The sequence below is a fragment of the Ambystoma mexicanum genome, chromosome 12 (assembly GCF_040938575.1).
Source record: "Ambystoma mexicanum isolate Mex_15411 chromosome 12, UKY_AmexF1_1, whole genome shotgun sequence".
Lineage (NCBI taxonomy): Eukaryota > Metazoa > Chordata > Amphibia > Caudata > Ambystomatidae > Ambystoma > Ambystoma mexicanum.
In genome coordinates this window covers 444,857,499-444,873,649 of record NC_090936.1, presented here as the reverse complement: position 1 = coordinate 444,873,649, position 16,151 = coordinate 444,857,499, and the positions used below count along the sequence as shown (strand labels likewise).

At 48.2% G+C, this 16,151-nt stretch overlaps 1 protein-coding gene across 8 annotated transcripts in view; it reads right to left on the bottom strand.

The window, feature by feature from the left end:
• CACNA1C (calcium voltage-gated channel subunit alpha1 C) overlaps positions 1-16,151 on the bottom strand; it is a 2,322,072-nt gene that overhangs the window by 557,260 nt on the left and 1,748,661 nt on the right. The window lies entirely within an intron of this gene.

The following is a 16,151-nucleotide window of genomic DNA, read 5'->3' as shown; positions in this document are numbered from 1 at the left end:
TGCCACATTGAAAACGTTCCACAACCTTATCTTTGCACCAGTTACTAAACCTGTTCCAGCGACATCGATACAAAGATTTTGTTGCTGGCCTTCTGGCCGAAAGCAAGACTTCCATTACGTCATCCTGAAGATCCCAATCCTCTCAGAAACCATGCGTGAAGATTGAGTGTCTTGACCGCTGGATGGAGAACCCGAGCTTCCTCTTGCGAAAGAAGATCCTCTCTTTGCGGAAGACGTATTGGAGGGTAGATGGACATGTCTAGAAGGTCCGGGTACAACGTCCTCCTGGCCCAAACCGGGGCAATTAGGATCATGGTTTTCCTGAACTTTCTCAACCTCCTGATTACTTGAGGAATCACGGGGACTGGGGGAAACGCGTACAGCAGTGGAAACTTCCACTCCACTACGAATGCGTCTCTCAGAGCTCCTCTTTGAGGAAATTCCCTTGAACAGTACTGATCGCACTTCCGGGTGATCGCGGTGGCGAACAGATCCACTTGAGGGGTTCCCCAAAGAGCAAAGATCTCCAGGACTTCCTGAGCCAGCTCCCACTCGTGAGAGACCGTGCTCTGCCTGCTCTGAGCATCTGCCGCCGTGTTCTTCTCTCCAGCTAGGTGAATTGCCGATAGAAAGATTCCTTCTCGTATTGCCCAGAACCATAGCTACATCGCCTCTCTGCACAGTGGTAGTGACCCTACTCCTCCTCTTTTGTTGAGGTAGTACATGGCCACCGTGTTGTCCGTCATTATCAGGACATTCTTTCCCTGTACAGAGGGCAGAAAGCCCTTCAGCGCTAGTCTGATTGCCCTCAGCTCCAAAAGGTTGATGTGTAGTTTGGACTCCGATGGAGACCAACGACCGCCGATTGTCAGATAAGCTCCCCACCCTGTGAGTGAGGCGTCCGTTACTACTGTTATCTCCGGCCATGGTTGCCAAAAAGACCCTCCCTTGAGAATGTTGTCGTTGCAAGCCCACCATAGAAGATCCTGAGCAACTGCGCTCGGAACTTGCAGAAGATCCAACATATTCCCTGAGAACTGGGACCACTGAGTTCTGAGTGCCCATTGAAGGGATCTCATTCTCAACCTGGCCTCTGGTACTAGGAAAATGCAGGATTGCATGAGGCCGAGCAACCTGAGAAAATCAAAGGCCGGTAGACGTTGGGCATTCTGGAATTTTGTTACCATCTGCTGGATGTGGAGAGCTCTCACTGCGGAGGCGAGGCTTTTCCCGAGGAAGTGTCCAAGGCTGTTCCGATAAACTGGATCTTCTGGGATGGTATCACGTGGGACTTCTTGAAATTGAGGGAGAAACCCAATTTGTGGAGGAAGTGGCAGGTGATCGAAAGATGTTCCTGAGCTTGTTCTGGAGAACTTGCTCTGATCAACCAGTCGTCCAGGTAGGGATATATGTGAATACCTCCTCTCCTGAGACTCGCTGCCACAACCACCAACAGTTTGTTGAAAACCCTCAGGCGGAGGTCAACCCGAATGGCAGAACTCAAAACTGATAATGAGAATTGCCAATCGCGAACCTCAGGTACTTTCTGTGCTTTGGATGGATTGGCACATGAAAGTAAGCATCCTGAAGGTCCAATGATACCAACCGATCTTGGAGTTGGAGAGCCTGAAGGATCTGAGAAAGAGTCACCATCTTGAACTTGTCCTTCCTGAGGAACTTGTTCAAGTTTCTCAAGTCCAAGATGGGTCTCAGTCCTCCGTCCTTTTTTGGAATGAGAAAATATGGGGAGTAGCACCCCCTGTTCCTCTCCGCTACTGGTACCAGTTCTATGGCACCTTTCTCTAGCAGGGTTAAAATTTCCTGCAACAGGAGCGGATCTGGAATTTTGACGGAGTTGGCTCCCGGTGGATGATTCTGAGGACTTTTTAGAAAGGGAAGACAGTAACCTTGGGCTACTGTTTCCAGTGCCCAAGCATCTGAGGTAATGCCCCGCCATTCCTTCAGATGCTGAGAGATCCAGCCTCCCACTGGTGTTTAGTGCAACAAGGTCTCAGAAGGATTTGGAGGCGGCTGCAGGAGTTGCTGAGGGTACAGATGGTGCTCCTGAGGCTGAATTTGCACCTCTTCCTCGTGCTCCACGAGGGAAGTTTCTTTTGCCCCTTTGAGAAGCCTGTCCTCTTCCTTTACCAAAAGAGGAGTAGTATCGAAAAGAACGACCCCTCCAGGAAGATGAGCCGGAATAGGGTTTTAGAGGCTGGCGCATAGAGGCGCTAAGCGATTTAGCTGCCGCTTTCGCGGTCTGAAGTTTTTCTAGGCTTTCATCAGCCTTGCTGCCAAACAGCCTCGAGCCATCAAAGGGCATGTTAAGGAGTCTGGCTTGCACATCTGGTGGAAACCCCGACTTCCTCAACCACGCAAATCTGCGTAGCACAACACTTGCAGCCATGGACCTGCTGATACTATCAGCAGTATCCAGTCCAGACTGGAGACATTCCCCCATTGCCTCCTTCCCGTCCTTGACTATATTCAGGAAGCCTTCCCTTTCCTTGCCTTCCGGAATATGATCAGCCGCCGCCGAAATAGAGTCCCACCAGGTATGGGTAAACCTGGCCAGGGTACAGGTGACATTTGTCGATTTAAGGGCCATACTGCCTGACATGAAAACTTTACGTGCCCATGCGTCAACTTTTTTATCCTCTCTATCTGGAGGGATAGTGGGATATGCAGTTTGTTTTGATGTAGATGCTGCCTGAATGACTAGAATTTCTGGAGTCGGATGCTTATTTAAGTATTCAGGATCCATTCCAGCTGGCCTATATTTTTTGGAAATGTGCTAGCTGCAGCAGCAATACTCTCTGGTTTATCCCAGTTTTTCTCCACCGTCCTTTGAAGGGCCCTGTGAAAGGGGAGAACTGGATCTTTTTGAGGCCCTCTGACAATTATATCCGTCATGTCATCCTGTTAAAAAACGGGTGAAGTGTTACCCCAACCCATATATTCTATTACTCTGGTCATAAGACCCCTGTATCCAGCATCTGCATGCTCTGCAGGATCAGGTCTGGCAAACTCTAATTCTGGGGAGGTGTCAATTCCACTGGCAGAATGTAGAGTATCACTCAGGTCTCTCATTCTAGAATCCTGGTCAATAAGTTCCTCAGGAACTTGCTTTGTGCCATAAGAAACTCCAAAAGGAGTAACTTTGTCTTCTTCTGATCAGATTCCTCATAAATTGAGGACATGGACTTAAAAATGTCTGACCTGGGCAAAGGAGTGAATCTCCTTTCTTCTTCTACCATACGCGTCGAAGGGATTGATAAATCCTTTGAAGTTGTCGAAGGAGTCTTAGATGACTTCGAAGATGACTGACACGGGCGTCGAGGATGTTTTTGATTTTGGTGCCGAAATGGTCGACGCCGATGGCGTCGATGAAGTCGCCAAAGCCTTCGATGACTTGTGTTTTTTGTATGGCACCAGAGAAGTGCTGGACTCTCGAAGTGTCTTTGATGGCTTGGCGTCGACTCGAGTTTTTTTTAGTATCCTCGACACTACTGGTCTTTACCATGGTAGTCTTGGACTTCCCTTTGTCGTCCAATGGGGCGACCTTAGGGGTATGGCTTTTTCGAGGTTCTTTCGAGGGGGTCGGGGCCGCGTTCTCGAAAACCTCCATCATCTTTTTACGGAATTCTTCCCATTTACTGGGAGAATCCGATTTTGTCGGACATCGAAATTCTTCGGTCGACTCTGAAGAAGAAGAAGATGAGGGAGATCTATGTCTCCTCTTCCTTTTTTTTAGATGATGACGAAGAGTGTCTCGATCCACTCCTAGATCGAGATCTCTTGGAGTGCCTATGGCGATCCGATTCCTTCGAATAAGTCGCTTTCTTATGTTTTTTAGACGTAGACTTTTTAGAGGCTTCCCTCCCCACCGACAGTTTACCTTTCCTCTCACGAAGAGCTTTCTCGGTCATGGATTGGCAGGAATCGCAGTCGTCGGTTCGGTGACTGGAACCGAGACACCAGAGACAAACCCGGTGGGGATCCGAGATCGACATTTTTGATCCACACTCTACACACTTCTTGAACTCAGTCTTGGGTGTCGAAGGAGTTGAAGATGAGGACATTTTCTTCACAGAAAATCTGAAGCGCGCCGTTCTCGATAGTGAAGCGATCGGAAAAACGGGCGCGGCTCGAGCTATTTATACCATCGGTGATGTCGACAGAGTACGGAGTCTGTCGAGGGACAATCGACGCCACAACCTTGAGCACAGTGCCCTCTGCCGAGAGAACATTTTTTCCGAAGCAGCGAAGCTGGGGACAACGAGTTATCATAAGATGAGGAATACGTGGAAGGACACAATCCATTCGAAATCTATAATTATGAACACATTCATGGATGAAAGGGGAACTCAGACAGAAAGACTAGTGACCACATGCCTCTCAGCACTTAACAGGTTTCTGACCAACTGGGCGCATCTGTATTCTGCCCACTGCACTTGTCCTCCTCCTCTCCTCTCCTGTACCGTCTGCACACTTGCACGATCTGAATGTACCATGCCTTGAAGATCGTCTATCTTTCCCTCCCTGTCTCCCCTCCTGCATGGTGGTGCCTCTACGCTCTTGGGAAAACTGCAGAATCGTTGCCAGACCTATTTGTAATGATCTACATTGTTAATTGTATTTATGCATTTACTCTGACTGGGCAGACTGGTTATCGTTCAGAAACTCAAGGGCTCTGAATGACTATTGTTTTTCTCTCGTTACCTCCCCTGTTCCCTCCCTCCTTGAGCGCCTTGAAACACTTGCTTTTTGTATAGGCGCTTTACAAATAAAGATTACCATACCAATCATAGAAGAGTGCATATCTACATGTTAGAGTTGAGGGTGGTGAGGCTGACCCTTAAGGCCTTTCTCTTGTACTTCACAAGCATGCAGGTTTTAGAGCAAACAGACAGCAGGACAACCATGTCTTATGCCAGCAGACCGAGAGCTACAGGGTCTCTTACATTGTCAGAGGAGGCACAGCAGTTGGGGACATGTGCTGCTGAACATCAGATTTCGTTAGTGGCAGAACACCTGTCAAGATATCAGAACACACCGGCAGATTGCCTGAGCGGGACCAAAAGAGATATCCATTGGGTCACCTCACAGCCAGTATCTCTTTTGGCTTTAGGGAACTCCAGAGATGGATTATTTTGCATCTGCAACCAATGGCAAGTGTCATACTTGTTTATACTTTTTCCCCTTTTCTGATTGTGGAACTGGTTGCACAGAAGCTTCAAACAGAAAATGTAGAATCATCCCCATTGCTCATATGTGGACTTGACAACTCGGATATGCGACCTTCTCACCAGGCGAGTGGTGAACCAAATTCTTTTTAAGGCACACCCAGCGCTCCTCACCATAAAATAGGCTCCCCTTAATCTAGCAGTCTGACTAATAAACCTCAAAAATCTTTGGCGAATCAGGCTCACTCAAGGGCTTCCACCATTAAAATGACCCAATTTAAAAAATTGAAAGGTTTTGAAAAGGGTGTAATGTAGAAGTTGTTCATCCAGCAACATGACTTTCAGGTCTGCAGCATTTATATATTAGGGTACACTTGCACGATCCGAATGCTCCCAAGGCCCAGTAGGACCACCTCTAACCGTTCATTATTGTATTCTATTGCCTTTGTCCCATGTTCCCTCCATTTGCCCTTTGGGCGATTCGAAACACAATGTCTTGCTGTATAAGCGCCTTACAAATGCACAATAAAATAAAATGAAAATAAAATGTGTCTGCAATCTCTATATACAAAAAGAAAATGTCTGGGAAACCTGGAAGCTCCATGAGAGGGAAGGCTGAAACAATGACATTCCTGGTGAACATTTGCAAGGCAGCAACACAGAGTTCGGGGAAGGTGTTCCATAGTCATTACTAAAGCCTGTGCAGGCTTAGGGTGCAGTGTTGTGTGACGTAGGACCGCAGGGGACGCTGATCCTTTAAGAACTGAGGATCGGACCCTCTGCGGCAAAGTCTGCGCAGGCTAAGGGCATGGTGTTGTGCGACGCAGGACCACAGGAGACGCTGGCCCTTTGATACGTAGCATGTTGCACTACGTTCCACGCATCAGATATTTTAAGAAACGAGGATTGGACCCTCTGCAGCAAAGCCTGCGCAGGCTGAGGGAACTGTGTTGTGCTACAAAGAACTGCAGGAGATGCTGGCCGTTTGATACGTAGCACGTTGCATTACGTTCCACACATCAGATCCTTTAAGAACCGAGGATTGGACCCTTTGCGCCAAAGCCTGCACAGTCTAAGGGCGCAGTGTTGTGCGACGCAGGACCTAAGGAGACACTGGCCATTTGATACGTAGCACATTGTGCTACGTTCATGCATCAGATCCTTTACCAACCGAGGATTGGATCCTATGCGGCAAAGCCTGTGCAGGCTAAGGGCACGGCGCTGTGCGACGCATGGGTTTGGTGACAACGGGGTTGCAGCCCATAATGCGAGTACACTGCGCAACCACCAACGACCATACGGTAAGAAAAGGTGCGGCCAGGGAAAGCAGTCATTACTGCTCTCTACTAAACTGCTCTGCCCTTGCGTGTACTTCCACTTAAACGCTTGTCTCAGCTTATGACTCCAAACTCCTCAATGCCACCAGAGCGTTCCTATCCACCCCCCAACTATCTACCTATTGTGTGAGCCATCATAGGCTCAAGGCTGGACGACTGTAGCGTAATCTATACAGGATCCGCAGCAAAAAACCTAGATAAATTATAAACCATTCAGAATAACGCCTTCCACGCAGCACTTGGCATATCCAAAAGGGAACATATCTCTGCAGCCAGACAACAAGCACACTGGCTGCCTGTCCGCCAGCACATCCTGTTCAAGACACTTGCCATCACGCACAGATGCATCCACCACACCTCCCTACCTTTCCGACAGAGTCCTCCTGCCTCCGGCAGCAAGACCCATTAGAACCCCATATGCCAACCTACTGCAACTCCCAAGAATCAAAGGTGCAAGAGGCGGTGGCACTAGCTTACCATTCATTGCCTCGAGACACTGGAACTCACTACCCCACTCCATCAGAAGTGAACCCTCTCATCTCGCCTTCCGCAAGGCCATCACAACCAGACTGTTTATGTAAAATTGACTCTGTATGACAGTGATCTAATGTAACCCTGCAGCCTCCAATAAGGGTTTGAACAAAATATCCAAGCCTGCACATTGTAATGAGAGAACCACTCACGCTTATCTAACCATTGAAGGGCGATTGTAATCAAGCCACTCTCCTCAATATTGTTAATAAATACATGCATGCTAGCCAATGTAACCGATCGCCCACCTATGTGATGCAACTAAGACATATTCCTGTAACAGCGCCTGAGCTGTGTGAGCGCTTTATTTCATTTTTTTAAATTTGGTTTTATTAGTTTTACAGATACAAGTCATGCAAAGAAAAGATACATTTAAGTATACAATTAACTATCTCGTAATGGAGAAGCGAACCCTTAAAATTCTGCGTATTTAGTGTCTTTCCTGCAAACACCTTCTTCATACATTGGGTCCGTGCACAAACATGACCTTGCCCCCCTACCCTTTCCTGCCCCCCTCCCCCCTGATCAGAACATATATTGCAGGTCGAGCAGCGTACATCGTGTGGCGAGTAGTGTCAGTGTTCAATGCCGAAATTGCGTTGGTTATGAGAGTGTCAGTTGGAGAGTTCAACTCATACGTTGCCTAGGTCAATTCTTGTGCCTCCATCGTCTCATTGTTATGAGATAAGCTGGTGGGCAGGTATATACTTTTATATTCCATCCATAAGAATTCAGTCTGAAGTAGTTTTCCATGTAGCAACGCTCTTATATGTTCCATTATGCATATATTATTGGAAACATGGATCCATCTATTTTTCGTGGGAGTTGTGGGCGCTTTCCACCTCATTACTAGTGTTGCTCTAGCGGCTAATAGCAATTGTGGTGCTAGATCCTTGATCTTGACCTAGTCATCTTCATCTTTCTCAAGGCCAAACAATATGAGGTAGGGTGTAGGTGTTCTGTCGATACCATCGACTTCTTTGATCCAGCCCAGGACCTCCGACCAGAACACTTGTATTTTGGGACATCCCCACCACATGTGCCAGTAGTCTGCTGTTTCCGCATCCACGCCAGCAATCCGGGCTTGTAGTCTGAAACATTTTAGATAATCTGACTGGATCATATTGTCATCTATGTAATAATTTGATTGCATGGAGTTTGTATTGATTTGAAATGGATATTCGTGTGGCAGCCTGGCATATAGTATCCCGTAGGTCTGGAGTAAACTGTTCGGAGAAATCTGTTTCCCATCTGCTTTTCAATGAGTCCGTGTTCACCCCCTCCCCTTCTATCAATGTTTTGTACATATCAGAGATTAGGCCTTTCATTACAGTTCTTGAGTCAAGTATTTTCTCAAAAGGGGTGAGTTCTCTCATTAATTTGGGTTTCCACATGGCTCTTGTCAAAACCCCTTTTATCTGCAAGTATTGAAAGGTGGATAATGGACCTATTCCAAGGGCTTCGGTTAGTTCAGGGAGAGAAATGAAGGAGTCTTTCCGTTGCAATTGCCCTACTCTCTCTAATCCAGCCTCATACCATGATTGGAACCTTTCGACTCCTGGGATGTGGTCCTTGATTCCTGGGGACCATAAGTGGCTGAGGGGAGCCGGCCAGGTAGTAATGTTTTGCATGTTTTTCCCATGTGTCCAGATGTCCCAGATGGTCATTAGTATCGGGTGGTCTTTGAGTTTTCTACAGATTCTTTTTTTAGGTGCCCATAACCATTCAGATACTGTAGCTGGTGTAAAGTAATGGTTGTCCATATTGACCCACTGGGTGTCTGTTTGGTTACGGAGGTGTGGAATCAATACCCTAAGTTGGGCGGCCTCATAATATTTTTGAAAATTGGGAAGCCCAACTCCACCTTTATCTTTTGGGAGCGTTAGGGTCTTATATGGAATTCTGGCTTTTTTTCCTTGCCATAGGAATTGGAGCATGGTCCTTTTGATCTCAGTAAAAAAGTTTTTGGGAATACTAATGGTTATTGCTTGAAAAGGATATAGCAACAGGGGCAGGGATATCATCTTAATTGCATTAAGCCGGCCTAGCCAGGATATTGTGAGCTTATCCCATCTTGTCAAGTCTAACCTAAATTATTTCAATAGGGGAGGGAAGTTTGCTTCAAATAAGTCACTTAGATTCTTCGTTAGTTGTATCCCCAGGTATTGTAGTTGTGAGAATTCGATATTGAGACCGAATGGGGAGAATTTGATGGTATTCTCATCTTTTTGACCTTGGAGGGGAAAGAGTGTGGACTTTGTTTTATTTATTTTGAACCCAGAGAGTTTACCATATTCTTCTATCATGCAGAGAGCCCGGGGGATGGAGACGGAGGGGTTTGTGATGTGGAGGAAGATGTCATCTGCGTAGAGGGCAATTTTGTATTCTGTTGCCCCAAGTAGAATAACTTTTAGTGTAGGGTCCGCCCTTGTTGCGATTGCCAGGGGTTCTAAGGAGAGGGCGAAGAGAATTGCTGAAAGGGGGCATCCTTGTCGGGTTCCACGCTACAGGTTGAACCATTGCGAGTATTCCTCGTTCACAAATATAGATGCCTTGGGGTTTGTATAAACTGCGTGTATCGCTCTCCTACATCTAGTGCCCATTCCCACCTTTCGGAGTACTGCCTCAAGGAACCCCCAATCAACCCTATCAAAGGCCTTTTCCGCATCGATTGAAAACAGGGCCGGGTCATTCTCCATGGTCTGGGATGCGTGGATCAGGTGTAAGGTTTTGCGGATTGTGTCTGCCCCTTGTCTGCCCAGTATGAACCCAACCTGATCGGAGTGTATTAGTGGGTTGTATACGAATTGTTTGAATGTCAATTGTTCGAATAACTTTTGACCTTCTGCACAATTGACCGAATTTAAACGGTCAATTAGGATATATATGCGGCGGGAAACCCCCCCGCAACCCACCACCGAATCCAACCCCCCTCCCAATCCCCTTATATTATTATTACACCAACCCAACCCATAATATATATTAAAATGACCATATGGTCAATTGTGCAGAAGGTCAATTAGGACCCCTATTATTCGAACAATTGTGTCATTCGAACAATTGTAAACAAACAATTTGGGTAATACCTATTAGTTGAGGGATGAGGATTTCGAGTCTCGTTGCCAAGATTCTGGTGTATATCTTTAAGTCAAGGTTGAGTAGAGAGATGGGGCGGTATGAGGAACATTTCGTAGGATCCCTCCCAGCCTTGGGGATAACAGTGATCAATGCCTTGGTAAAAGAGTCTGGGGGTTTCCCTGTATCCATTATTTCATTAAAGAGGAGTGTTAGGAAGGGGGCCAGCGTGGTGATAAAAGTTTTATAAAATCCGGCAGTGTAGCCGTCTTCACCCGGGGACTTGCCCAATGTTAATCTTTTTATGGCGGCTTGGACAAGTCAAGTCAAGAATACGGGGTAGATCTATTGAGGACAGATAAGACTCTGTCCGTGATTGTTCAGGGTTTACCTCAGAAGAATATAAAGTTTCATTAAAGTCGGCAAAATGTTCTGGGATGGTGGTGCGGTCGTGTGATGTGGGGGAGGCATCGCCTTTAATTTCTAATACTCTTCGCTCCGCTCTTTGTTCTCGCAGCCTGGCAGCGAGAAGTGTGTCGGCCTTGTCGCCCTTCTCGTAGAATTTTTGTTTTAAAAATCTTAGTTTACGCACAACCTGTTCATGCTCCAATAGTTTCAGTTTGTTTCTTTTCTCTCTGGCTTTGTTCATCTTCTGAGGATCCACTTCTTCGCCTATTTTGGGTGTGTATTGTAGTTGGGAGATTTCAGTTCAGAGCCTTTGTTCAATAAGATTTCGTTCTCTCTTCTTTGTTGAGCCTTCCCTTATCAAGATCCCTCTCCAGGTGGCCTTCCCGGCCTCCCACACTGTTTGTTTGGGTACCTCTCCATTGTCGTTTGTTTTAAAGAATTTGGAGATTTCTGTCTCCATTTCAGTTCTGAAAACGACATCCCTCCAAAGGCTCTCGTTGCAGCGCCATTTCCCACTATTTTTAGGTAGGTCGGCCCAATGGATGTCTGTGAGGACCATGTCATGGTCGGACCAAGTAATCGGGGTTATCTTTGCCTGTGACGTTACTTCAGAGAGCTCTCTGGAGAGATACATGTACTCTATACGGGTGTACGTATTATGGGGAGCGGAATAGAAAGTGTAGCCTTGTTCTTCCGGATGAAGAGCTCTCCATGTGCCTATCATGTTGTACAGTTCCATCATATTAGCTAGCTCAGTCGGTTCAGGTCTATTCTGATGAGTCGTGGTAGGGTTCCCAGGATTCCGGTCTGTGGCCGGGTTCGCCCATTGGTTAAAATCCCCCTCCCCCCCCCCCAAAGAAGATGTGCCTGGTGGCTTCAAGTAGTTTCTTAGGGATTGTTCTGGAGAGAAATCTAGACTGACATGTGTTCGGAGCGTACAAGGTGGCAAGTGTGACATTCAGATTACCTAGTTGCCCATTTACTAGCATTGCTCGTCCTTCAACGTCTGACCATGCCTTGGTCATCACAAAATCTATGCCTTTTCTAATGAGGATTCCCACCCCTCCCTTTCTGAGTGGGCCCGAGCCCCAAAATTCAGTTCCCACTCGTTTCCCAAGGATCCGTCGTTCATCTCCTTTTATGTATTTTGTTTCCTGGAGTAGAAGAATACCTAGTCAACTTCTACGAAATTCTCTGGCTACAAGGGACTGTTTCGTCAGTGATTTGAGCCTTTAACATTGAGTGTTCCAACTCTTAAGGAGACCGGTTCCCTTATATTAACGTTCATAGCCATAGTTCTTTCTTGCTGGGAGTTGTCTCTTTGTATACACTCTGCGATGCTCTATGCTCACGAGCCGCACGCTGATTTGGCTGTTGTGGTTCATTATGTTTGCTGCTCTACCCTTCTTCGTTTCCTTCACTTTTCCCTCCCCCTCTCCTCCTCCTTCCTCCTTCCTAATTGATGGCGTCCAGACGAGCCCAGTCGGTTGTCCCAGGTCGACATCGGACCACTTCCGGGGGTCGTTACTTCACACCCCTTGACCAGAATAAGTCATCGTAGTCCAGAGTGAGCCCCCTGGTGGTTCCCCCCTAATTATCTTCATTAGAGTCCAGGGAATGTGTGTGCGTTTGTACATCCATATCACACCAATGACATACTTTGAATGGAATTGTCTTACCGGTATCATCTGGTGTCAGTTGTCTGTTTCTGGGGAGAGATTGCCCCTCCTGAATTTTCGCGACCCCTTTACTCTCTTTCTCCGGGGGCCTTGGAGTCGCCATTCTCTTCCTTCCTTATTTGTCGCTTCTTGACTCGGCTCTTCTCCTTGTGACCCTAAGAGGTCAGAAATGCACGATTTTATCTCATTCTCCGATCGCAGTCTGAATCTGGTCCCCTCGTATTGGAACGTGAGGGATAAGGGATAACCCCATCTATATTGAACGTTCTTTTCCTTGAGCATCTTCGTTAGAGGTCTGCACATTTTCTTGAGGGCTAGGCTCAAGGAGGAGAGATCTTGGTAAATGGAGATTTGTGCTCCGCATAGCGTAATCTTCTCGCTCATTCTGGCTTTCTCAAGAATTCTAGCTTTGTCCCTGAATCGGTGAAATCGGGCGAGGACTGAGCGTGGTCCACTCGCTGGGCCTCCTGCTCTATGAATTTGTTCGGTTACCGGTTCGTCCACCTCATCATCCGTTGTCAGAAGTTTGATGATGTTGTGAAGTGTCTCCTTAAGGTCCGCTTCCTTTTCCCCCTCTCTCTCCGGAATACCAAAAATTCATATATTATTCCTCCTTTCTCTGTTCTCCAAATCATCGAGCTTAAGTTTAAACTCGTATTCACGTCGTTCCAGTTCCGTCATTCTTTGGTCGAGTTGCCCTTCCAGTGTGTCAATGGAGGCCTGATTATTTTCAACTCCCTCGAGTCTGTCCTCCATGCTATCAAGCCGTTGAGTGATCCTATCTATTTTGACACCTATATTTGTTCCCAGGTTCTTAATCTCCCCCAGTAGGGCGGCTATGTCTCCTTTCGTAGCTGCAGCCAGGTCGTCTCCTGTAGCGGCACAGTTCGCCATCTTGTCGCCAGCGGTTGTAGGCAAGGTGGGGATGTAGGCAAAGTGAGCTAGTTTATGCTTAGTACTCATACAGATCACCGATGGAGTGCCTGGGTAGAAGCTGCGTGCGCTGTAATAATCCACGCCTCACTCGATCTAGGTAGATGATGACGGCCTACTCCCTCGAGTTGGGTTGCGGATAGTTTGCGGATGGGGCGGCGTAGGTTCTTGTGTGGGCCTGGGGTGGTGTCGTGGACAGGCGGGGAGTTGTGCTGGGTAGTCAGCTCTGAGGGGTGGTAGGCACTGTCCCCTATCGGTTCCGATTATGAATTCCGTCTCTGGTGGAGTTCGTGCACCTTTTTTGGCCTGGACAACTCCGCCGTTGGGTTCACTCGGGAAGTCGCAGATCCGTGAGGGCACCACTCGGCGGTCTTTCCCAATGTCACTCCTTCACAAATTGGTATGTTCGCGATCCGCAGTTCACTCCTTCTTGCAGCACTTATTCGCGCTCACCGGGTCAGTTGGCTGATCTCACGTCCTCCTGTGGGGGTGTTGCATTCCGGGAGCCGAACACACGCCTTCCGGGCTTTCCAACGGTGAGACACACGCAGTTGGTTTAGATTTCCACGTGCCTCGGAGGCCCCGATTTTCTCTTGCGTTTTCTGAGGCTGTGGAAGGCAGATTTTCATCGGGATGGGGGGGGACGTTCACACGGCGAAATCCCGTATTTGTTCAGCGGGGGGGGGTTCCAAAAGACGGGGGCTCATTCCATCTTCCGGGGTGCTGTTTACGGAGCTCACAGAGAGAGCATGATGATCTCTGCGCCCCCTGGAGGCCGGCCCGTGTAAGCGCTTTATAAATCTGTGTCGCCCCACCCCACTATGCCCCCGCCCGATGCATCCTGTGTGGCATATTTCTGTGCTTTGCTTCCTCTCCTCTCTTCTCCCTCTCGCTTTGCCCTCTCCTTTCCACCCCTCTATGGTGCTCTCAGTTATCGGTCTCACCCATCTTCTCTAACTGCTATCACCTATCCTTTCCCTCTCACAAAGTCTGGAAGGAAGAAGTTTAAGAAGGACATCCTGGTCTCCAATCCAGGCCTTCCCATCATTGACACCTACATCAGTGCCTCCTCCAGAAAGAATCTCACTGACATCTTCTTTGTCGTTCCAACTCCCGCCCTATGGAACCTACATATGGTCGCTGTTCTATCTCTTTTCTCTTCATCTCCCATTAATGGTGGCACAAGATGGGAGGTCCTCTTGGCCTCCTTCTGGTCCTCCAAAACCATCATTTATGTCTATATAAATGTCTCTTCATCTCCCGTTAATGGTGGCACAAGATGGGAGGTCATCTCGGCCATAAACATAATTGTTTATATCGAAATGGGGCCGTCATGGTTCAGGGCACTCAGCCCAACCTTCTCTTCCTGGGTAGGCGTCTCCCACATCTTATCAACTTCCTCCCGTCTCCTGCTACTCTTTCTACTACTTCTCTGGTCCCTCAGCCATCTTCCTGCTCTACCGATCCGGCTCCTCTGCCATTCCCTTCCACCTCTGCTAGCTCTTCTGTGGCTCTCCCCTCTGCCTCCTCTCTGTACCCTTTGCCATCTAGCGCTACCACTACCACCTCTCTGGCTCCTCTGCTATCTTCCTCGTCCACCAATCTGGCTCCTCCATCACTCACCTCCTCCTTCGAATGTTCCTCTCTTGGCCATCTGCCTCCTCCTTCTAACCCTGCCTTCTCTTGGGCCCCTCTGCCTCTTCCACTGGGTGTACCTCTCTCCTGTACCTCTCCACGGAAGTCTTTCAAAAGTGGCAACCTGGTCCAGGTAGCTACTTTCAATGCCCGCTCTGCTGTCAAACACTCCTCTGACATCTGCCAACTCCTTGAAGACCTTGATCTGGATGTTCTCGCTCTCACTGAGACTTGGTTTACGGTTAGCTCTGTCACTGGTTTTGATACTCTCCTCCCCCAGGGCTACAAGATCCTCTCCGAACCCAGGACAATCAGCCCATAGGTTGAGTGGCCCTGATCCTTCCTGAGTGGGCCCCTGCCTCTATCACTACCACGCAGGATTACTCCTCCTTTGAATGCTTGGTCTGCAAGCTCTCTATCTCTCCTGGTCTCTCTCTGACTCTGGCCACCATCTACAAGCCACATGGCCAGGACGCCCTCTTCCTCTCTGAATGGGCTGATATCTCCTCATCTCTCCTTGTCTCTACCTCTAAGCGTCTCTTCCTCTAGGTTTTCGACATCCACTCTGACTCCTCTGGGCTTTTCCGTAACCTTTTGCGACTCTCTCTCCGTCTCAATTTTTCCCTCTGCTCCGACACACTCAGCCGGACACACCTTGGATGTCATCATTTCCTCAAACATCCCCCTCTCTAACCCTCTCACTACTCCACTCTCTTGGACTGACCACTTTCTGCTTTCTAGTCACCTGAAATTGTCTCCCTGCCAAAACCTATCCCAGCACTGCCACCTTCCTTTGCGGTCATTCGACCTATGAAGCAGGTGTCATTTGCTGCTTTTGCCTCTACTTTCTCTCCTCCTTCCACCCCTGTGGCTAACTCCCACCCTGACACAACCCTCTCCAATATTCATCTCGCTATCTCCAATGCTCTTGATATCCTTGCCCCTGTCATGAGGATCCGTCTGATTCCTGTGTCCAAGTGCAGTTCTTGGTGTGACTCCGACCTGGCCGCTCTGAAACTCAAGTGCAGAGCGGCTGAGTGGAAGTGGAGGGCTTCGGGCACATCCTCTGACAAATTGGCCTGCTGCCTGCTCCAAAGGCAATATAGACTCTCTGTCTTCTCCAAGAAGAGGGTCTACACTCAGGCCCATGCACGGCCAAACCTTTTAAAATCTGCAAGGAGCTGGCCAATCCGACTGCAGTCTCTACCTCTCCTGTTCCTTCCCAGGCCCTCTATGCGGCCCTGTCTTCTCAGGTCACCACTAAAACTTAGAACATATTATGCACGCTATCCTCCTCTCCTCATCTCTCTCCCACTACCACTACCTTTCTCAGGCCCCCTTCAGGCCCCCTCCGGCCACCCTAGTTT